We start from the raw sequence: 24,435 nt of genomic DNA, 5'->3' as shown, positions 1-24,435 counted from the left end.
ATGACTCAGTTAATTTTTCCATGCCTTTAGTGAGGATTTAATTTTACACAGGTGGGTGACTTTGGAGTGGTCGGTGAAAGCTGGCTGGCTGTCATTTTGTCTGGCAGTGCAGAGTGACAATTTATCCCTTTAGTTGGCCCAAGATTTGGGTGGCTGGACTTTCCAAGGCAAATTAACTATTTATTTATTTATGCTGAGCCTTGGGTTAATGCTTTCAAAAGGTTTATTTCAGAGACCTGATAACCTGCGGACTGACTTTCTCCTTCTAGACTTGTGTCGATTTGATTCAACAGACCCTAATGACTCATGAAGCACCTATATGTAGCAGTCATTGAGATAAATCTGGGGATTAGACAGGGGCAAAAACTCAGTCCTTGCTGAGTTAGTTCATGGTGCAATAGTGGACTCAGACATAAACAAACACACAGAAATGATAGGTTTGTGTGGCATGCTGAAGGCCCAGGTAAGAAGGAATTCATTCTGTTGAATAAGGCAGGGGGAATCAAGGAGGCTTCGTGGAGGAAGCAAAATCCTTGATGAGACTGAAAGGATAAATAGGAGTGAATACTCTCCAACTCTGATGGAGTTGATGATCTTAGGGTTGACCTCTTGTTACACTGGTTTTGAATATAAATGATTAATTCATTTGTAATATTTAATAAAAAGAAGAATGCATTCACAAGCATCACAAGTGAATCCATCCCTGACGACTTAGTAATTTCCCCTTCTACACTCTGCTAATATGATACCTGTTTTTTTGCCCTCTATGAAGTGGTCCACAGTGTGAAAAATTTGAAAGGCCCCAAAGAATGAATAGCTCTTCAGTAAACGAATTGGAACAGTGTATTGGGCATGAAGTCAAGATGTTGACCTATGTAATTCTTTTGACTTTTTTATTTTAAAATTACTGCTTTAATAATTCATCTCTCTATCGTCAAAAGTCAACCCAGTAACTGTCCCTTATTCCACAGATGTGGAACCAATTCGGGGTTGTCCTTGTGATTCTTTATCCTAAGTGGAATACTGAGCCCACAGCTTGTGTGTCATATGTGGACTTTTCAGCATATTCTTCTCTGGCCCAGAAGTCTGGATTCTTCTTGTCTGTTGCAATAATATAAAGGTTGGAATTTTCAAACTCTTTCCAGACCAACATTTCTAATTATTTGGTAGGCCCCTTGGAAGGGTTCTCCAACTTGCTTTACTTTCCTTGTTTTTGATTGAAGTTATTCAGAGCTGTACATGAAGAGAAGTCCCACAGGGACCCTGGGATCAGAGGAACTCTGGGAAATGCCTGGCCCAGCCAGTGCTGTTCTGAAGATCTTCAGCCTCATGGAGATAACCACTTTTAAGGAAGAAAAGAGGATCTGACCCCAATCCATCTCAGTCTCCATCAGATCTTAAGGATGCTCCAGGAATTGGCCATAATTCTCCTCTTTTCTACCATCTTGTATGTTGGGCTTCGTAGAGGATAGATGTTTTCTAGAGGAATGGCAGGCAAGGCAAGGTCTGCAGCTTGCCATTAATCATGTCTGTCAACAGATCTGTGTGGAATTGTGCCACAGTTCAGTCTATAATGGTGCTTTCAATATAGAATCAACAAGGCAACCTGCATGCTGGGCACTAGGGGTATATCTATGAGATGCCACCCCAGCTCCCACAGTTTTACAATCTAATGGGGGAAGAGAGCTATGTCAATAGACAAATGCAGCAGATGGCAAGTGCTGGGATATGAAACAATAAGCAGAAGCCACGGTGTTCTCTGGGACTTCTGAACTGAGTCCCAAAGTAATTAGAATAATCTGTCTTGGGAGGTGGGGTGGGTAGGGGGTGCTCCAGGAAGCACGATCAAAAGTAGAGAGCTAAGGAGAGAGAGAAGGAAGAAATAAGTGAAATTCAGCAAAGAGGAGGAGAGCAATGAAAAGCCATATAAGACCAAGCGAAGGTAAACTGTTCAGGACTAAACATGACAGTAGGGCGGGTTTTTGAGGGATATCCACTGCACTTACAGAGGCAAGATTCTCTGTGGTGGCCTTTCAGTGAGGGTGGGCAAATGCACTACTCTTTGAGTCAGCCATTTTTCACTACTGAGCACCTCTGGTCTTAGCAAGTTCTGAGTGTGAATACTTTTTTCTATTTCTAAGTCATTCAGCAAATATCAAAGTGCTTTCCCATATGTTGGTCATCTTAGGCAACCTGGGTGGGCATGTAGAGCAAGAGGTAATGAAGTAAGCACTCACTAGAGCTAGGTCATCTTAGAAAAGTCACTTAGCCTCACTGAGCCTCAGTCTTCCTATCTGTGAAATGGGGATAATGACCCTTATGTCACCTGGTGGGCAAGGTCTAAATAAAATCATTGCAGTTAGGCCCATAGTAGGTTCTTTCTGACCTATCACTGTGCAACTTATGCTGTTGCTATTCCAGTGGGACATATCCAATGGGATTATGGGTATGACATTTCATAACCCTACCATCACTTGTATCAGGAGGTCTGTCCTAAGTTCCCCCACTAAGCTTCCTGGATGAGGCATCTAGTGGCATTCCCTAGTTTGAGTGTGTGTGTGTGGGTGGGTTGGTAAACTAGTCCTTATGTATGCCTCTCAGATGGAGGGTACTGTCTTTAAGATGGGCTCATAACTGAATCGGGAAGGTAAGTGCTCCAGGCCAGTATTATGTGTTTTCTCCAGGATTCAAAGTTCCCTTGCTATTTCTGTTGACTTTGCTTCCCCTCAGGTGTCCTCTATCCTAACCTATCCATTATGTTCACCAGCTTTAATTTGCCTCCTCAACTCTCTTTTTGCATTTTGAAATGGACTTTCCCTTAAGCTATATTCCTCTGGTTCTCAAACTCCACCTGCTTTGTGTTTTTTTTTTTTTTTTTAAATCTTCATTTTCTTCACTAGATTATAACCTTAGTCATTTGTACCCTTAGAATGAATACTTTTTCTGTCATATCCTTGGTTGAACCTTTTCACATTTGACTTCAGATATTACCCATCTCCTTCATCTGACCACTCTCTTCACTTTTTTCATCTTTCCGTATTGGTTGAACGTGTACTGAGCAAGGGGCTCTATGCAGAGCATTCAAAGATGACTGAGACACAGTCTTGTGGGTAGAGAGAGACAATTAGAAGGCACCCTGGACAGTGTTAGGTTGAGGGAAGCAGAGGTTACAGGAGTCCAAAGGTCTTATCCGAGGATCTGGGATAGGCTTGAGAGAGGATGCTGAGCTCATGTGGGTGAGGAATTGTCCTATATGAAGGAAAAGAGGCAGGAGACAACAGCTTGGAGGCTGTGTTACTTTATCTGGGGCTGCCATACCAGAGTACCACCAACTGGATGGCTTAAAACATCAGAAATGTATTTTCTCACAGCTCTGGAAGGTAGCAGTCCCAAGTCAAGATGTTGGCCCTAGAGCCATCCTGTTTCTGAAGGCTTCGGAGTGAATGTGTTTAAGTCCTTTTCTTAGCTTCTGCCCTTTTCTTTTCTGGCCTTCACAGAAGGCCAAAGAGCAATCCTTGGCCTTCCTTGGTTTGTGGATGCATCGTTTCAGTCTCTGCCTCTGTTTTCACATGGCCCCTCTTCCCTGTGTATCTGTCTCCATGCTGCTTGTCTCATAAGGACACAAGTCATATTGGATTAGAGCCTATTCTAATTCAGTATAACCACGTTTTAACTTGATTATATATGCAAAGACCCTATTTCTAAATAAGGTCACATTTTCAGGTCCTCGGGGTTAGAGCTTTAACATGTCTTTTTGTGGGACATAGTTCAACTCATAACAGAAACCTTGCAGATAAATCATTTTGGCTGGTGCACAGAGTTAAAAGTGGTGGATTATGAAGAATAAGGAATTTTAGAATTTTAGCTTCTTGGTTGATCTTTGGGAATTAACATACAGGAGAGCAGGTTTAGAAGTGACTAAAGAATAACACTTTGGGAGGCTGAGGTGGGCGGATCATGAGGTCAGGAGATTGAGACCATCCTGGCTAACAGAGCGAAACCCCATCTCCACTAAAAATACAAAAATTAGCCAGATGTGGTGGCAGGCGCCTGTAGTCTCAGCTACTCGGGAGGCTAAGGCAGAAGAATGGCGTGAACCCAGGAGGCAGAGGTTACAGTGAGCTGAGATCGCGCCACTGCACTCCAGCCTGGGTGACAGAGTCAGACTCCGTCTCAAAAAAAAAAAAAAAAAAAAAGGAAGCCGTGACAGTAACAGAGGCTGGTCTTCTGGGAATGATGCGATACTCTTCAGTCAGCCTTTCTGTTTCAAGCGAGGCCCCAGCCTGGAGTTCAAAGAGAGTCAGGGCGCTTCCTGTCTTCTTGTCTTTCTTCTCTCTCCTGCTACTTGTAATGAAATTCAGAGCAATTAGAGATTTTCTTTCTCATTCCTGGAATGGTGCTTCTTCTGCTGGACCTATCAGGCTGGTGTGTTGATGTTATCTGGGAGAGGCTGTAGTTCCTAGGATGAAGAAGGCAGGAGAGAAATGGAACTCACACAGATCAAACGTGTAATCAGAAGACATTACTGAAGCTTGATGATGCTGTTCAGGGTGTATTTCCCTTGAAATGCTTCTTGAAAGACAGCAGCTTAAACAAATGGGCAAGAGGAGATTCACAGAGATAATGTTTCAGAGAGAATGTAGGTACAGCTAGGCAGAGCTAAGCAGTGACAAAAGGTGAAAGTGTGTCTGATGAAAAATCTTCATTACAGATTTGAAAGGAAAAAAAATCATAAAATCCCTCTGCCTTGTAGGTGTTACAGGAGGCAAACTTTCTTTACAAACTGTGTGTGTGTGTTTTGAGAGACTGAGAGTTCAGGGACAAGTTTAAACACACCTAAGTTCAATTTAAAAGTAAATGAGATAACATTGGAGGAAATTTATAATAAAATGTCACTCTTTACCTAACACCATTTTTTTCTGGAATTCAAAACATCCATTGTTTAAAAGTGACACAGCAACCACCATCTAGTTTGCTGAACGACCTTCTTTATAGTGTCATAGTATTAGAAATGGCTTTGGAAGGAATCACTCAACTGCATTTATCTGGCAGGAGAAAAATGCAGGTAGTACTTATTTTGGGGTGTGGTAGGGGTTGTCCCCTAGCAAGAATCCTAGAAGTCCGTGTCAGGTATGAGAACAAGAAACATTCATATATTCCATGCATACTCACTGAGTCCCTACTATGTACCGGTATGATGTGGCAGTATGAATATTCTCATTTGTTAAATAAAGATACTTGTGTCTGCTTTCAGCATTGTGGGTTTTGTTATTAAGGCTAATATAGTCATGTGTTGCTTGATGATGGGGACTTGTTCTGAGAAATGTGTTGTCAGGCAGTTTTGTCTTTGTGGGAACGTTGTAGAGAGTACAGTACTTAAAAAACCTAGATGGAATAGCTTACTACGCACCTAGGCTGTAGGATAAAGCCCACGGCTCCTAGGCTGCAAACCTGTAGAGCGTGTTACTGACTGAATACTGTAGGCAATTGTAACATAAATCACTAGGCAACAGAAATTTTTCAGCTCTGTTATTATCTCATGGCACCACTGTTGTGTATGCAGTCTGTTGACCAAAACATCATGTGGTTCATGATTGTACTTATAGTACTAAGTGCCAGGCATTGAACTGTGCCAAGTGTCAGGGCTGAATGAGCTCATTCAATTTTTCTAATAAGTCTATGAGGTAGTTACCGATATCTCCCCTACTTTACAGATGAGGAAACTGCGGCATAGAGATAAAGAATGTGGATAAATTTTTATAACAGGTAGGAGATACGTGATGAAGAGACATTGAATGATTGAAAACTCACTTGGTTTGATTTGCTTATGTGAAAAATGGATTTAAGGAAGGCGGGGGTGCAAGCACGGAGGCAGGGAAACTGGTTGATGTGTGGATTGAGTGAGTTAATGTGTGTCAAATGCCTAGAATGGTCACTATATAAATATTTGCTATTGTTCTTATTTTTGTTGTAATCAGTCAGAATGATCTAAGTCAGGGGTCAGCAAACTTCTTCTATGCAGAGCCAGATAGAAAATAATTTAGGCTTTTTGTGCTCATAGGTTTTCTTGCAATTACTTAATTCTGCCCTTGTAGCATGGAGGCAACCATAGTCAATGTGTAAATAGGAATGAGCATGGCTGCATTCCATTACATGTAGTTTATAAAACTGTAGCCCATGGGTTATACTTTGCCAATCCTTGGTCTAGACTATGCTATAGTTATAATTCCCAAACCCTGTTGGTTTATAAGGGTTTACTATTATTTCTATAACTGTCAGTCAGAATGAGCTAGACTGTGTTGTAGTAACAAACAACTCCCAAACCTTAGTGGTTTACAAAAACAAGGATTTTGTTCTTGGCTCACGTTACATGTCCACTGTGGGTTGGTTGGGGAGCTCCAGTTCCTGCTTCACGACTCTTGAGACCCAGGCTGATAAAGCAGCCACCACCTAAAAGGTTTCTGATTCATAAGAGAAAACGAGAGAGACAGAGAAAACTTTTGATGTGATCCTGTCCAGAAGTGCACATGTCACATCTGCTCACAACCCTAGTGATTGGCAAGCACTGGGCACATAGACTGAGCTATTCACAAGGGGCCCAGGCAGGACAATCCTACCAGGTTCCTAGAAGGCAGGGAGCTGGACACATATGGCAAGCATCACCAGTGGTTATTGTTACCTACTACTAAGCGTCCAGTCATGTGTTACAGCTATGGCCACATGGAGAAAGAAACACAGCGTAATTTCAAATTGCAGAGGAAAAGAATCTGATTGGTTCATTCTGAGTCAGAGATCCATTGTTGGTTTAATAAACTGAAGAGGGGTGGGGGTGTCATATTATACAAACGTAGTCGCTGGGAGCCAGCCCATCCTTTGGATGCGGGGAGGAGGAATCATGAAAGTTAAGGGAGTTATTTTATGCTGGTGAAGTTATTTCAATATTCATATATCTTAATAAAGAGCCAGATAACAGCAGTTCAGTTTTCTGAAAAGTCAGTGGATAGAAAGACAGCCCTATATATAAATGAAAGTGAGGGAGAGCTGGCATGGGCAAGTTGAAGCATGAATCCTGGTTGCATGACTAACCGGGTATGTGACTTGGGATAAGTCATTTCAGAATGTATTGGGGTCTTGGGTTTCTTATCTGTGAAATGAATACTTAGTAAAATGGTGGACAAAAGAAGTACAACTTGCTGAGAAAAGAGAGGTATGTCAGGATGTTTTGGGATCAAATGAGATAATAGATGTGAAAATGCTTTGCAAATCGTATTCTGGTTTTCTTAATTGTGCGATCTTGGCCACATTGCTTATCATTTCTCAGCCTGGCCTCCTCCTTTAACTTGGAGATAAAAAGATCTACACTTTAAAGTAGTGAAGATTAGAGGCAAAGAAAACTGAGCACACAGCATTACGTCTGGCAAGACCTAATTAATTAATGATGGTTCTTATTACTACTGGTTTTTACTTGCGGCATTTGAATTCATGTCTCATTGGATTCCATGATTGACTCAGCGGATCCGACTGGTTGAGTATGTTTATTTTCTCTTCTTTCTTGCTGCCGTTGACATCCATGGCTCATGAATATGAACTCTTTCATGAGCACACAGGGCATGAGTAAGATTGATCCTTCAAGCAGGTGAGCTTCTATGAGATGTAATTAGCAGGATAGTATCCTAAATTACACCCTTCACCCACTGGTCTCTCTGGGATTCTCATTTTTTGGGTCATGTATTGTGTTTTAATCAGGGCATTGTTTCTGTAGGAAACTCATGAAAACAAACATATAATCCATCACTAGATAGAAGCAGATGAGATATCTGAACTTCTGCCATGGGATTAGACTTTGAGGGAATATGGTACAGGACAAATGTGACCACATATTGGAAAGCTGGAATTGCCCAAGGAATTGAAATTAAATGCATGGGACTTACCTGCAGAAATTCTGATTCAGTTTCTCTGTAGTGTGGCCTGGTTTTGGAGATGTTTAAAAGCTCCTCAGGGCTGGGCGTGGTGGCTCACTCCTGTAATCCCAGCACTTTGTGAGGCCGAGGCAGGCAGATCATGAGGTAGGAGATAGAGACCAGACTGGCCAACATGGTGAAACTCCACCTCTACTAAAGATACAATTAGCTGGATGTGGCGGTGCGTGCATGTAACCCTAGCTACTCGGGAGGCTGAGGCAAGAGAATCGCTTGAACTTGTAGGCAGAGGTTGCAGTGAGCTGAGATCGTGCCATTGCACTCCAGCCTGGGCGACAGGACGAGACTCCATCACCGGGGCCTATCATGGGGAGGGGGGAGGGGGGAGGGATTGCATTGGGAGTTATACCTGATGTAAATGACGAGTTGATGGGTGCAGCACACCAACATGGCACAAGTATACATATGTAACACACCTGCACGTTATGCACATGTACCCTACAACTTAAAGTATAATAATAATAAATAAATTAAAAAAAAAAAAAGGAATACACACCAGGACACCCAGAAGTCACAAGAGCGACTTTATGACTTTTAATCTACACCTTGATGCAGTATTTACCATTTAACCCTCAGGTTGACATGTATTGTCTATTTGAAAATGATTGGCTTTTAGTAGCATTTTACAACTGTAAAATACTGTATGCTTTTGATATTTCTCACATATGAAAAATTTATACCTCATGATCCCATTTACCATGAACTATAACTGAAAAAGGAGGAAATTAAAAGAAGAGTCATATTGTTTTCAAAAAAAAAAAAAAGAAACAAAAACAAAAAAGAACTAAGTTTTTGTTAAGTACCAATCATACCTAGAGTTGCCCTGGACCTTTTGAATAGACCACATTCTACTTCACATAAGGCACAATAGATTGTGTGATGCTTATTTTATGTATCAATAAGATAATTTTTAAAATGCCACCAATTATAGTTTGTAGGAAACTATGAATTGTAAGTGGCATTCCAGTGTCAGAGATGTTAAAATGTGAGGAATGAGAGCGTATTAGAATAATTGCATCACTGCACTCCAACCTGGTGACAGAGAGAGATTCCATGTCAAAAATTAAAAAAAGCTCTCCTCGGACGATTCTCATGTGCAGCCAAAGTTGGAAGCCACTAGTTTAGAGCACAGGATACTGTTGGAGAGGACAGATCTATTTGGGAAACTGTGATGAGCAAACAAGGGGAGGGGGGCAGATAAGGTGCCAGGGTTTCTTCAAAGAGGAAGTATGAGGCGATAGGAGAGGCAGAAGATGGAGAAGGCAGTTTCACTCAGGCTTAATCTAAGCCTGAGAACTGTTGTGAAATTTGTTGGGAAGAAGTGGTGAGAAGGGAGAAGATGAGGGCTAGTCTCAGAGCACCCCTGTGACTGTTAATTTTATGTGTTCAATTCGACTAGGTCATGAGACCTGGATATTTGGTCAAACATTATTCTACACCTCTCTCATTTAGATGAGTAGACATTTAAATCAGTGGAGTTGGTGTAAAGCGGATAACCCTCAATAACGTGGGTGGGTCTCATTGACTCAGTTGAAGACTTTAATAGAAAAAGACTGATTTGCCTGAAGGAAGAAGGAATTCTGCCATCAGACAGCTTTTGGACTGGAACTGCGGTTCTTCTCTGGGTCTTCAGCCAGCCCATCCTACAGATTTTAGACTTGTCAGCCTTCACAATTGTGTGGGACAATGTCTTAAAACTTCCTCTTTGCGCACGTGTGCGAGCGTACACAGACACACACACACACACACACACACACATATCTTATCAGTTCTATTTCTCCGGAGAACCCGGACTTAACAACCCTAATGAGGTGGTATTATTTAGTTGCCTCATTTTACAGATAAAGAAAGTGAGATGCTTAATAATGTGCCCAAAGTTGCACTTTCAGGAGTAGGGGAGGCATGAGACACAGGATGTAAGTCCAGGGAGTCTGGCTCTAGCATAGCCTGGGGTGACTCTCAGAGTCTTTTCAAAGAGGGCGTTGCTGTGGTACACAGTCATGAAAAGCTAGACTTTTTTTGTTTTGAAGACCACTTCAACCCTCAAACCTTAAGTTTCTTGTTTTCAAAATAAGGGGGGCTTTTTAGATTCCATATGAATTTTAGGAGTTTTTTTTTCTATTTCTGTGAAGAATGATGATGATATTTTGATGGAAATTGCATTGAATTTGTAGATTGGGCAGTATGATCATTTTCACAATATTGATTCTACCCATCCATGAGCATGGGATGTGTTTCCATTTGTGTTGTCTGTGATTTCTTTCAGCAGTGTTTTGCAGTTTTCCTTGTAGAGGTCTTTCACCTGCTTGGTTAACTATATTCCTAAGTATTTTATTTTATTTGCTGCACCTATTATAAAAGGAATTGAGTTCTTTGTTTGATACTCAGCTTGGTCATTGTTCATGTAGAGAAGTGCTACTTATTTGTGTACATTGATTTTATGTTCTGAGACTTTACTGAACTCGTTTGTCAGATCTAGACAATAGATATTGGCATGGATGTGGTAAGAAGGGAATGCTTGTACGCTGCGGGTGGAGATGTAAACCAGAACAACCACTATGGTAAACAGCCTGGAGACTCCTTAAAGAGCTAAAAGTAGAACTGCCATTTGATCCAGCAATCCCACTACTGGGTATCTATCCAAAGGACAAGAAATCATTATATAAAAAAGACACATGTACATGCATGTTTATAGCAGCATAATTTGCATTTGTAAAAATACAGTACCAATCTAAATGCCCATTAACCAATGAGTGGACAAAGAAAATGTGGCATATCTACACTATGTAATACTACTCAGCCATAAAAAGGGATGAAATAATGTCTTTTGCAGCAACTTGGATGAAGCTGGAGGCCCTTATTCTAAGTGAAGTAACTCAGGAATGGAAAACCAAGTATCATATGTTCTCACTTATAAGTGGGAGCTAAGCTATGAGACTGCAAAGGCATTACAGTGATACAATGGACTTGAGGACTCAGTGGAAGGGAAGGTTGGAATGGGGATGAAGGATAAAAGACTACACATTGGGTATAGTGCACACTGCTTGGGTGATGGGCACACCAAAATCTTAGAAATCACGACTAAAGAACATATTCATGTAACCCCAAACCACTTATACCCCCAAAACTATTGAAATAAAAATAAAAACTAAAAAAATGAGGGGGACACCAGATGAACCCTTTCAGACCTTTTGACCTATATCAACTTAGAGCAGACATTAGAAGCTGATGCCTGACTGTTGGTAATTGTAGCTGTCAAGAGTTTCAGCAGTGTCTCTAGGTAGTGAAATTAACACCTGCTTCACCTTCTTTCCTGCCTTCCCTCTGCTGGGTCTCATCTCCCCTCAGTCTCAAGGGCTGACCCCTTAACTCACTGGGACCTGTTTGGTTTCTCAACTGACATTCAAATCTTCCTCACTGGAACTCTTCCTGCTGCCTCTGTCTGACGTATTAACAATGTCAGAGGCTCAGAATGACTGCTTCCAGCCCAACATTTGGTTGGTTTTGAATGTATTCATCTGTCATACCAGTTACTGGCACTGTTTTTAAGCTCGTGTGTGTATGTGTGTGTGTTGTGTGTTATTTTCTAAGTAAGTCATTAAATTTTTAAAATCATACGGCTCTCTGTGTAGACCAGATTTGTGCAAATACTTTGAATTTTATTCAAGGTTATAGCACATCAATTTGCTTTCAGCATTTTCTCAGTCTGCTTTCCATCTGCCTGAACTGGTAGACTGGAGTCCAGTTTTGGGCGATCAAGTGATTAGTAGCATTTCTCTGCTCTTAGACCACTTGGGAATTCAAGTCTCCCCTATATCTCTTCTTCTGTATCTCATTACTTTTGTTTTTCTTTCCACATCTTGACACTTTTTCAGTATATCAGGCATCTTTCTTCATACATATATATATACGTGTGTGTGTGTGTGTGTGTGTGTATGTACATGTGGGAGCTTAACTCCCACTTATATATGTTTTTGAAGACAGAGTTTCACTCTTGTTGCCCAGGCTGGAGTGCAATGGCATGATCTCGGCTCACTGCAACCTCTGCCTCCCAAGTTCAAGCAATTCTCCTGCCTCAGCCTCCCGAGCAGCTGGGATTACAGGAACCCACCACCACGCTTGGCTAATTTTGTATTTTTAGTAGAGACGGAGTTTCTCCATGTTGGTCAGGTTGGTCTTGAACTCCCGACCTCAGGTGATCCGCCCACCTCGGCCTCCCAGAGTGCTGGGATTATACAGTGTTGAGCCACCACACCGGCCGCATCTTTCTTTTTAAATCAACTTTACTGAGATATAATTGACACACAATAAGCTGATGTATTTAAAGTATACAATTTGGTGTTTTTACTTATGTATACATCCACAAATCCATCCACTGATCTATCCTTGGCAATCAAGATAATGAACATATCTATCACTCCCAAAAGCATCCTGTGTCCCTTTGTAATCATTTGTGTTGTTGCACCCTTTCCCCACCATATGTTAGTTTGCATTTTGTAAAATCTTATATAAATGGAACCATACAGAGTGAACTCTTTTCGTCTGGCTTCTTTTACTTATTTCTGAGTTGGTATTTCATTGTATGGATATACCACAATACATTTATCCATTTGCCCAGGGATAGACACGTGGTTGCTTTTAGTTTTTGAATATGGCAAATAAAATGTCTGTAAACATTTACGTAGAAGCCTTTGCATGGACATACGTTTTCTTTTTTAAAAAAATTATTTATTTATTTTTTAAGATGAAGTCTTGCTCTTGTCACCCAGGCTGAAATGCAGTGGTCTGATCTCAGCTTACTGCAACCTCTGCCTCCAGGGGTTCGAGTTGACTTTCCTGTCTCCGCCTCTTGAGTAGCTGGGATTACTGACATGCACCAACATGCCCAGCTAATTTTTGTATTTTTAGTAGAGACGGGGTTTCATCTTGTTGGCCATGGTGGTCTCAAACTCCTGACAGGTGATCCACTTGCCTTGGCCTCCCAAAGTGCTGGAATTACAGGCGTGAGCCACCATGTCTGGCCCTGTTTTCGTTTTTTTTGTTTGTTTGTAAATGTCTAGAAGAAGAATGGCTGGATGATGAGGTAGATACGTATTTAACTTTTAAAGAAGCTGCCGAACTGTTTTCCAAAGTGATGGTGCCGTTTTAACATTCCCAGCAGCAGCACATGAAAGGTCTAGTTGCTTCACATCTTTGCCAACACTTTGTATGGTCAGACTTTTTAATTTTAGCTTTCCTAATACATGTGTAGTGGCATCTCATTGTGTTAGCGTACATCTCCTAATGATTAATGATTTTTTTTTTTTTTTCCGGAGACAGTCTTACTCTGTCACGAGGCTGGAGTGCAGTGGTACAATCTTGGCTCACTGTGGCATTGACCTCCTGGGCTCAGGAGATCCTGCTACCTTAACCTCCTGTGTAGCTGAGACTACAGGCACATGCCATCATGCCTGGCTAATTTTTTGTATTTTTTGTAGAGATGAGGTTTTGTCATGTTGCCCAAGCTGGTCTCAAACTCCTGAGTTTAAGCAGTTTGCCCACCTTGGCCTCCCAAAGTGTTGGGATTACAGGTGTGAGTCACTGCACCTGGCCTATCATATTTTTATGTGCTTATGTGCCATCCATGTATCTTCTTTGTTGAAGTATCTCTTTAACTCTTGTTTAAATCTTTTGCTCATTTCTTACTGAGTTTTTAATTTTCTTATTGTTGAGTTTTGAGGATTCTTCATATATTCTGGATATAAATTCTTTTTCAGATATATGATTTGTAAAGACTTTCTTTCAGTCTGTGGCTGTATCTTTTGATGAGTGGAATTTTTTTTTTTTTTTTCCAGACAAAGTGGAGTGCAGGCTGGAGTGCAGTGGTTTGATCTCAGCTCACTGCAACCTCCGCCTCCTTGGGTTCAAGTGATTCTTGTGCCTCAGCCTCCTGACTAGCTGGGATTACAGACATGCATAGGCACACTCAGCTAATTTTTGTATTTTTAGTAGAGACAGAGTTTTGCCATGTTGGCCAGGCTGGTCTTAAACTCCTGGTCTCAAGTGATCCACCTGACTGGCCTCCTAAAGTGCTGGGATTACAGGCCTGAGCCACTGTGTCCAGCAGAAGTGCTAATTTTGATGAAGTCCCATTTACCATTTTTTTTAATGCTTTTTTGGGTCATATGTTAGAAAGCTTTGCGAAACCCAAGGCCGTGAAGATTTTCTACTATGTTTTCTTCTGTAGGTTTTATAGTTTAAGGTTCCATGTTTAAGTTTATAATCTATCTTAAGGTAATTTTTGTTTGCGATACGAAGTATGGATCCAAGGTTTTTTTTTTTTTGGCATATCAAGATCCAGTTGTTCTAGCATCATTTGTTGCAAACTCAGTCCTTTTTCCCACTGCACCTTTGTAAAAGTTCATTGTCAATATTTGCGAGTTTATTGCTAGACCCTATATTCTCTTCCATTGATCTGTTTGTCTATCTTTATACAAATACCACAGTGTTTTGATTCTGAAGCTTTATAATTCTCAGGATCAGGTAATATTAGTCCTTCAGCTTTGTTCTGTTTTTACAGTGTTGTGTGTGTGAGTGTGTGTGTTTTTTTTTTTTGACTATCTTAGGGTATTTGCATTTTTGTATGGGGCAATGAAAGATGGTCTCTGTTAACGTGGCTTTATTTTCTCCACTTATCAAGAAGTCCCTGAGAGGGTCACTTACACGTCTACGGCACTGCCTTTTGAGAAGAAAAATGACAGTCTTGACTAATTTCTCCAAATTGGAAGAAGAGCTACATTCTGAAACTCATGACCTTTCAGAGCCTCCTGGCTGATAGCATTTTCTCCTCACCTCATAACCTGCCTCCTTAAGTGACCACCCTCAAGACTGGTTTGAGATGCAGTGGGACTTTCAAGTGAGACGAAACTCCCTGAGAGTGAGAAGTTGGTCTGTGTTCCTCACTTGCCTCTGCAGAAAACAATCACATTGTCTGGTGCTTAGTAATTGCCCAGTGACTGTTCTTATAGCCAAATCTGTTACCAAGTGAAGCTTGCTCTGGGAGTTAAAGTCTTGCCTCGTATTGCTCTGCTTTCTGGTTTCAGGGAAGATTAACGTGAAAGGAGGGCCTTTGGTGGATCTGGAGCTCCCACTGTGTGCGAGGCATCACGGCAGGAATCCACACGTAGGCTATCCCACTTACTCTTCACCATTACTCTGCAACAAGGAAATATTATTCCCGTCTCTTACTAATGAGAAAATGGAAGCTCAGTGTATTAGTCATGGTTCTCTTGAGAGACAGAACTAATGGAATAGATATATATAAGGGGAGTTTATTAAGTATTAACTCACATGATCACAAGGTCCCATAATAGGCTGTCTGCAGGCTGAGGAGCAAGAAGAACCTGTCCGAGTCCCAAGGCGAAAGAACTTGGAGTCTGATGTTTGAGGGCAGAAAGCATCCAGCACGGGAGAAAGATGTAGGCTGGGAGGCTAGGCCAGTCTGTCTCTCCACATTTTTCTGCCTGATTATATTTTAGCCATGCTGGCAGCTGATTAGATTGTGCCTAGATTAAGGGTGGGTCTGCCTTTCCCAACCCACTGACTCAAATGTTAATCTCCTTTGGCAACACCCTCACAGACACACTCAGGATCAATACTGTGTATCTTTCAATCCAGTCAAGCTGACACTCAGTATTAACCATTCCAGAAGGGTTAGGGAACTTGTTACCACACAGCAGAATTGAAATCTGGACTCCTACTTTTCCCAATACTTTAACCTCCCTCCAGAAGTATCTAAGATATGCCAAAATCATTTACTTATGAAACATGTAGCTAAAATGCATTAAGCACTTACTGTGCAGCAGGCACTAGGGACTTGATGAACAATGACTGGTTTGTGGTAGAGGCTACAAGGGAGTCAGGGATGGGGGACATTGATGAGGAGGAGAAAAAGGCACTGGCTTTGAAGGGTGTTAACTACCAGGCTAAAGAACATGGGCTATATTCGGTAGGTGTAGGGGAATGGTGGAAGGGGTTTATTCAAATGCAGAATGGGATTGGACTTATATTTAGAAAGAGCATCCAGCAGCAGTGCGGAGGGCAGACGGCAGTTGACGAGGAAGGAGTCAGGAACAGTAGTTATGACACCACCGAAAGAGAGAATAAAGATGATGGTGATGAGGTGGTTGAAGGAACTCAACACTTATGTATGGCAGACACTGTGCTTAGTGTATTCCATGTGCTTGCTCATTTAATATTCAGAACAACTGCATGATGCCAATACTACTATGATTACTGTTTTCCAGATGAGGAAATTAAGCCACGGAGGAGTTAAGTAATAATCATTCCAATCAGAATAAGCCCTGAAACGATGTTCCCTGTTCACATCTGTAAGATTCTCTTACAGTTTTCAGTCAGTAAATTGCAGAACCAGGATTTGAGCCTATATAACCTAGATGCAAAGCTGTATTTGTTTTGTTGCTTACCAAATCACCTCGCATCACAGACACCCAAGGAGGGGAGGGAGAAGTCTTTGTGATCACAAAGGCCACCTCGCTCCCTCTCCCAGCCCCTTCCAGACGTGTGAATCTCTCCTGTGCCATCTGCTTAATCATCTCCAGTGATGAGGGCCTCCCTCTCTGTCCAGGCATTCTGGGCCACATTTTGACACCAGCATTATGAAAACTTGGTCCTTTTTGTTGAGCCCTAGTGAACTTGGCTTGCTGCTTCCAGGGTTTTCTCTGAGCCTCTGCTAGCTTTTTTTTTTCTACTTAAGAAGCACCTGAGGGTGTGAACTGTGGCTACTGGTACAATCTGGGACAAAGTCCACCACGAATTTTAAGGAGTGTTCTTTGCATGCAAAATATCACAAGGTGGCTGAGGCCATGCTAATAGGCTGCATTTGAACTACAACAACATTCAAACCCAGCAAGACAATTAAAGCTGAAAATGATCAGCTGGGATTAAAAGGATCCAAAGGGTAATTGCTTCATAACAAGCTACATTGCTCCAAGTAGCAGGAAGGATTGACGAAACTGGAATTAATTATATCGGAATACTTGTTTATTTTTATAGTGTGTTTTAAAATCATTTGGATTTGGCCAACTTGTGCCTTTTTCCAAATACTCCTGGGTTTGGTTAACTGCCTTGGATTTATCTGCCAACTGCAATTACTCCTGTTCTTGGAAACTACAGAGGCACAGAAACATATTTACCATTTATCAGTATGATAAATCCTTTTATTGCCTTGGTAATAATGATGCCTACATTTGTATAGTGCTTGTAACATTTTCAAAATGACTTACATCTGTGATCTCAGTTTGAGACCAACCCAGTGGTATGGCTAAGGGTTGGGGTCTGCATTTGGAGATGATAAAGGCAGAGAGAAGTGAGCCGTGCAGCAGATTAATATTAGTGCTCACACGAGAATCCCGTGGGCCTACTCTCACCTGGGGTGTTCTAAGAAGGAAGCATCTTGTTCGGCAGGGCTGAACACCGCCAATACAAAGTGAGAAAGTAATTGTTGGGGATTAAGAGGAAGGTGAAACTCATTGATAAATTAGCTGTTTGAACTTTACAATGTGAAAGAGATCGATTGTTGGTCAGATAGGAAAGACGCTTTTAGAAATAAAAGTTGCTGCAATAAAGCCTAAGGCATGAACTTTGGTTTGGAGTTGGTAGTCTTGGGCTTACATTCTGCCTCTTACTCTTTGTGGTTCTGTATCTGTTAATTGACTTGTCTTAGTCTTCCTCTTTTCTTAGTTTCTTATTTTCCTCTTTCGTACAATGCATCTAACAAGGACATTCACTGGTGTTATGGTTAAGATCAAATGAAACCGTGTATGTGCTGGAGCTAGACAAATATGGGATACTTTGGTCACTGGCATTTTTCTGTCTGATGTTCCTACTTTGACTGTGATAAGATATTCAGGAGACCAGCCACCTTTGCAGCTTGTTTCTTGAGAGACTTCGTTCCCTACATTGTAAGGTATGTTTAAAGGGATGTTTTCCTTGTGATAATAGAATGAGTTACTAGGGTTTCACAATTTAGGAATGGGCAGAAGTCTTTTCTAGATACACACAAAGTGAATCAACCACCATAAACCAAACAGCGTCTAAGAGATGTGCCTTCTAGTTTTGAAACGGATACAATTTCCAGCTTTTGTGACAAGCCTGCCAGTTTAGCCTGTTCTGATATTTGTTCTGGGTCTGAGATTTGCTTTTTTCTCCCTTTTCTTTCTTTCTTCCTTTCTTCCTTTCTTCCTTTCTTCCTTTCTTCCTTTCTTCCTTTCTTCCTTTCTTCCTTCCTTCCTTCCTTCCTTCCTTCCTTCCTTCCTTCCTTTCCTTTCCTTTCCTTTCCTTTTCTCCCTCCTTCCTTCCTTCTTTCTTTCCTCTCTTTCTCTTTCTTTCTCTCTCTCCCTTCCTTCCCTCTCTCCTTCCTTCCTTCTTTCTTTCTTTCACTCTTTCTCTCTTCCTTCCTTCCCTCCTTCCTTCCTCTTTCACTTTCACGCTTTCTTTCTCTCTCTCCCTCCCTGCCTGCCTGCCTCTTTCTTTTCTTTTCCTTGCTTTTCTTTCCTTTCCCTTTCTTTCTTTCTCTTTTTTTTTTCTCTCTCTCTCTCTCCTCCTTTCCTTCTTTCCTTCTTTCTTTTTCCTGAAACAGTCTGCTTCTGTCACCAGTGTGGAGTGCAGTGGCATGATCTTGGCACACTGAAACCTCTGTCTCTTGGGCTCAAGCCATCCTCCCACCTCAGCCTCCCAAATAACTGGGACTACAGGCATGCGCCACCATGCCCTGCTAATTTTTGTATTTTTTGTAGAGACGGGGCTCTTGCCAGTATGCCCAGGCTGGTCTCAAACTTGAGCTCAAGTGATCTGCCGCCTTGGTCTCCCAAAGTGCTGGGAGTACAGGTATGAGCCACCCTGCCTAGCAGGGGCTGAGGTTTTAAAACAACACCAGCTTCTCAGCGTAAAGCCTCAGGGTATAGAAAGGACGCTTTCAGATTTTGCAGTCTAGTAGACTGTTTTTGTGCGGTGTACTCTGGACTAATCCCTACAGATAGAAAGTATTGTTCTAGGCATTGCAGGGCATGCAAAATAAATAGAAGTTAGTGTGTCTCCCAACATGAACTTAGAATCTAGTTGGAGGAAAAAAACAAATACACATAAAATACTTACATTTAGCTCTCACCAAGCTTTTGCTTGGTGCCTGGAACCAGGCTGAGACCACTGTCTACATCATCTTATTCCCACCAGGTAAGTACTATTTCTTTTATCCTTAGTTCACAGCATAGAAATTGAGGTTCAGGGAGTTTAAGGGCCTTTCCAAAGACAACTTGATCCAGCTGTCTCTAAAGGCCACACTCAAACCACCTGCTAATCAGTGCTTCCGAACTCAATGAGTGGGTCCTCCCAGCCAGCCCTGAATCTGGGTTCATGTTTCAAAATATCAGGAATTAAAGTGCAAATGAATAGATTGCTTACAAAAGCAGTCACCTTAAGTAAAGGCAATGAAGCCACAAGGGAGAAGAGTGACTTCTGGGATCCAACTGGCCTGGATTTGAAACCCAGATCCATCCGTTATAGCCTGCAAATTGTTCAGCCTCCCTGGAACTCGATCTCCGCATCTCCATTAAGGAGGGAGAAAAATGCTCTCACTTTAACTGAGATAACCTTTAGAAAGCACCTAGCGCAGAGCATAGCCCCAAAACTGGCCAATTCATGGCTCCTTCGCCCTGCTTCCCATTCAGTGGCTGCTCAACAGCTTCCTCTGACCAAGAGACCCCCACTTCCCATCTTTCCGTCATGCCCCGAACAAGCTGCCTTATCCACACTCTCTTCATGGATGCCAACGAAAGGCGGCCTGCTCATCTGCTTTGGATCTTGCTGGTCTCTAGCCTCTCTCTTCCAATCCCTGGTGCATTATTGGCTTCACAGGGATTCAACATGCCCACGTTCTTGTGCGGTCACTGACTGAGCCCAGTTCCCTGTCTTGACAGTGGCCTTTAGAACATGAAAGTGTGTTAACACTTCACAAATGTGTTTGAATTTCCTAGAGCTGGCATCAGAGGAACTAGAACCTCAGCTTAACCTCCCACAGCATGGTTCCAGCTGACTGCTTTGTGGGATGCCATTTCTGTCGGAAAGTTTGTTCTTAAACTAAGCTGCAACCCGGCAGAATGGTTCTGAGCTGAAGAACTAAGACCTGGCATTCAATTGCCTTGATTTAGAACCACCTGATAATAGATACTGAGTTTGTTTCCAAATGTTTTACTGTTATACATAAAACTCCACCCACATCCTCGTGCACACTTATAGAGTATCTCCAGGAGTACACAGCTCAGAGAGAAATTGCTGGCTTAAAGGTATGCGCACCTTTAGGTTGACTAGGTACTGCCAAATGGCTCCCAAACTTGTTGCAATAATTCACACTCCCATTAGAATCTATGGAAATTCCACTTCTTCCCTGTCCATTCATTTTTGGTATTGTCTGACTTTAAAATTTTTGCAAACCTGAAGTTCTCTTGGAAGCGTTAGCTGTGAGGTTGTTGGGTTTTTTTTTTCAACTTTTAATTTTTTTTTTTTTTTTGAGACAGAGTCTCACTCTGTTGCCCAATCTGGAGTACAGTGGTGTGATCTTGGCTCACTTGTAACCTCCACCTCCCGGGTTCAAGAGATTCTCTCCTGCCTCAGCCTCCAGAGTTGCTGGATTACAGGTGCGCGCCACCATGACTGGCTAATTTTTGTATTTTTAGTAGAGATGGGGTTTCATCATGTTGCCCAGGGTCGTCTCGAACTCCTGGTCTCAGGTGATCTGCCCACCTCGGTCTCACAAAGTTCTGAGATTACAGGTGTGAGCCACTGAGCCCGGCCTCAATTTTTAATTTTGAAATAATTATATCCTCATAGCAAGTTGCAAACTAACATACAGGGTAGTCCCAAGGACACAACACCAGCTTCCCCCAATAGTAACATCTTGCATAGCTCTAGTACGGTATCATCACAGTCAGGAAATTGACATTGGTTCAAGCCACAGGGTTTGTGTGTGTGTGTGTGTGTGTGCACGTTCTATGCAGTTTTTTCCATAAATGTAGATTTGATCAGCCAGCACCACTGTCGAGCTACAGAGCTGCTTCATCGCCACAAGCTTTCTCATCCTATCTGTTTGTAGCCTGTGATTTTGTTTTGAAGCGTCTGAAAGACACTGCAGCTAAATCCATTTTCTGTTTCTCTGGATGACTTCCAAAGAGTAAACTTAAATTCACAGTTTTTAATTTTGTTTAATTTTTTTCCTTTGCAACCCCTGTCAACTTCATTAGCACAAGTTTTTAAATATACATACACAATATACAAAGCAGAATGATCACGGCTCTGGAATCTGGTGCACCTGGGTTTGCGACACAGCACAGTTATTCACCAGCTGGGTAACCTTGAGTCACCTTTCTGAGCCTCATTGATAAGAGGGTGCGGGGAGACAGTACTTGCAATAATATGCGGCACTGCTGTACAGTGGCCAATAAGTGCCTTGTGAGTGGTAGTTACTGTAATTGAGGTTTCTCCTCTGACACCATCCTCATTACCCTGATTTTCTTCCACATGAGTAGAAATCGTGGCTGTTCTGGCCTCTGCTTGTCATCTCAGCTGATGAAGCATCTTTTAAAAAAAAATTATAAATTGACAATTTATAACTATAAATTTATAGGGCACAAAGTGATGTTATAATTTACGAATACAATGTAGAATAATTAAATCAAGCTAGTTACCATATCCATCACCTCAAGAACTTAACATTATTTTATAATGAGAACATTTGACATTTTTTTTTTTTTTTTTGGGACTGAGTTTCACTCTTGTTGCCCAGGCTGGAGTGCAGTGGCATGATCTCAGCTCACTGCAGCCTCCACCTCCCGGGTTCAAGCGATTCTCCTGCCTCAGCCTCCTGAGTAGCTGGGATTACAGGCATGCACCACTGTGCCTGGCTAATTTTTTTTGTATTTATAGTAGAAACAGAGTTTCACCTTGTTGGTCAGGCTGGTCTCAAACTCCCGACCTCAGATGATCCGCCTGCCTCGGCCTCCCAAAGTGCTGGGATTACAGGCGTGAGCCACCACACCCGGCCACATTTGAAATTTACTAAGTACTTTAGAAATGCACAATACTACACACAAACTACAAACTACAGACAGTTCTTGACTACTTGGGTGTGACAAACAAGTTTTTTGACTTTCTCATGATGCAAAAGCTGTACGCACTCATTAGAAACCATATTTTGAGTACCCATTCTATTTTCACTGCCAGTACAGTATATAATAAATTGCATGAGATATTTAATACAATATTTTATTATAAAATACGCCTTGTATTAGATGACTGTGCTCAACTATAGACTAAAGGAAGTTTTCTGAGTGCGTTTAAGGTAGGTGAGGTGAAGTTATAATGTTCTGTAGGTTAAGTGTATTAAACCCATTTCGACTTAGGATATTTCCAACTTTCCATGTTTACTGGGACGTAACCCCATCGTACGTTTAGGAATATCTGTGTATTTACCTAGCTGTGCTTTAGGACTTAACATAAAACAAAACAATAATTTTCCTTCTGTCTAACTGGATTTTTGTACCTTTTAAGCATCACGCCCCCATCTCCCCATCCTTCGTAAAGCTCTTACTGCTTTTATTTCATTTTTGTCTTCCTCCTCCACTGTGCTGTCCAGCAGGACTGATAACTGTGGCAGAGGCATCCTCAGCTCGTTAGCTGGGCTCTCACATCTCTCTGGTCTTTTTGTCGCACACGTTTTCTGTTTCATCTGCGGCTTGCCTTCACTGTCTGGCTGGGCAAATCCTCCTCATGCCAGTGCTGACGTGGCAGTGCCTTTTTAAGAGGAGCACCCCGCTGGGCGCCAGTGGCTCCTGATCTAAGCAGAGAGGGCTGAGCTGGGGGGAGCCAAGAGCTCCTTCCTGGGGTTGGGGGAAGCAGCTATTCTGGGAAACAAACGCTCCAGGCATCTCATTAGCATAATCTCAGGAATTAATGGCTTGATTGATGTTTCACGTTTCCCTGCAGTTTTCTATAAATGATAATGTATTAAAAGGAGATGGAGGAAAGAAAACATGACACGACATATATTATTTAGGTGTTTGCAGAGAGGCTGACACACAAACACACACAATTTATCAACAGTCACTTTTTGCATGGTGTTCTGAGCCCCAAGCCACCAAGATGTGGAATTAATTTCATAGCAGGTGATTTTAGACTATTTCACATGGGCCATCTGTCGCTTCTTCATTTACCTCTCTGCTGTTACAATAATTAATCATTTCAGGGGCTGGCTTGGCCCAAGCAAGTCCACTCTGGCTGAGAGCTCTACAAAAGGGTGCAGCATTGGATTACTTGCTTTAAAGTTGTTTGCTCCTATGAAGCAGGTATGTTCAATTTTTTTTCTTGTTCACTTCTATCTGCTAACACCAGTGGCTCAAGAGCTGGTGACTGCTCCAGAGTATTAGATTTTTGTTGCTTTATCTATTCATCTTCTTCATTTGCAGTTGGAAAAAACAAGTTCAGAGAGGTTGCTTGAATTGTCTAGGCTCACACAGCCAATCTGAGGGAGCTGAGACCACAACCCCTGGTCAATTTTTCATACCTTGGTCTTGCTATCTTTTGTCTGAAGGGATTCTTCAGAGAAGGAAGAAAACTTACCAGAAATAAGAAGAAGGGAACCCTAGAAACTCTAGGGGTATCTCAGCATGGGATATTTGGGACATACTCAAACGCTGCATGTCAATGATTTAATCATTTCAGAAATCAAAATGTAACCAGCTCTAAGATGGAATTAGTGCCAAGAGAAATGAAGAGACGTGAGGCATTGGTCTACCATGCTTGATGAAACTGTGGGACAGAAGAAGCACCATGCTGCTTTTTAAATTGAGATGCATTCACCTGCCATCATTTACTGATTGACTTACTAATGACACAAGTACTCATTCATCGATTAATCAGTTCATGCCAACACTGGGCTGGGTGCTAGAGACACAGTGAAGTCCGTGCACTCATGGGACTGATAACTTAGTTGAGGGATATAAAATAAAGAGTTAAACAAACAAATACAAATTGGCATAAGTGCTACCAAAGAAACAAGGAGTGAAGATGGGGAAGGACTGGTGGCTGTTCCTCCGTGTGTGTGGGTGTGTGGGTGTGTGGGTGAGTATAGACGGGATGGTCACAGAAAGCCTCGTGAAGGGAATTGTGCTTGAAATTGGACCCTGAAGGATAGGAGCTGACATGTGACCACAGGAGGAGGGCAGCCCCAGGAGCTGGCCCTGCATCCACGATGGCCCTGGGCTGGGAAGGAAGATCAGCACCACAGAAATTGGAGTCAGGGGCGCAGGAACCGGTAAGGAAGGGGTAGAAGAAGAGTAAGTGGGGCCACTGTAATCCTACAGGGGATCACACCTGTAATCCCAGCACTTTGGGAGGCCGAGGTGGG

The 24,435-nt window shown here is 42.0% G+C and overlaps 1 long non-coding RNA gene across 1 annotated transcript; it reads left to right on the top strand.

Annotated features, from left to right (window-relative positions):
* Positions 1-15,532: 15,532 nt before the first annotated feature.
* On the top strand, positions 15,533-24,049 carry LOC103887118. Its single transcript, XR_004185933.1, has 5 exons — positions 15,533-16,938; positions 17,759-17,946; positions 19,140-19,211; positions 23,275-23,374; positions 23,495-24,049. It is a non-coding gene; the product is annotated as an uncharacterized LOC103887118 (long non-coding RNA).
* Positions 24,050-24,435: the final 386 nt, after the last annotated feature.

The sequence above is a fragment of the Papio anubis genome, chromosome 8 (genome assembly GCF_008728515.1).
Source record: "Papio anubis isolate 15944 chromosome 8, Panubis1.0, whole genome shotgun sequence".
In the NCBI taxonomy this organism is placed as follows: Eukaryota; Metazoa; Chordata; class Mammalia; order Primates; family Cercopithecidae; genus Papio; species Papio anubis.
This window is presented reverse-complemented; position numbering and strand designations above follow the sequence as displayed.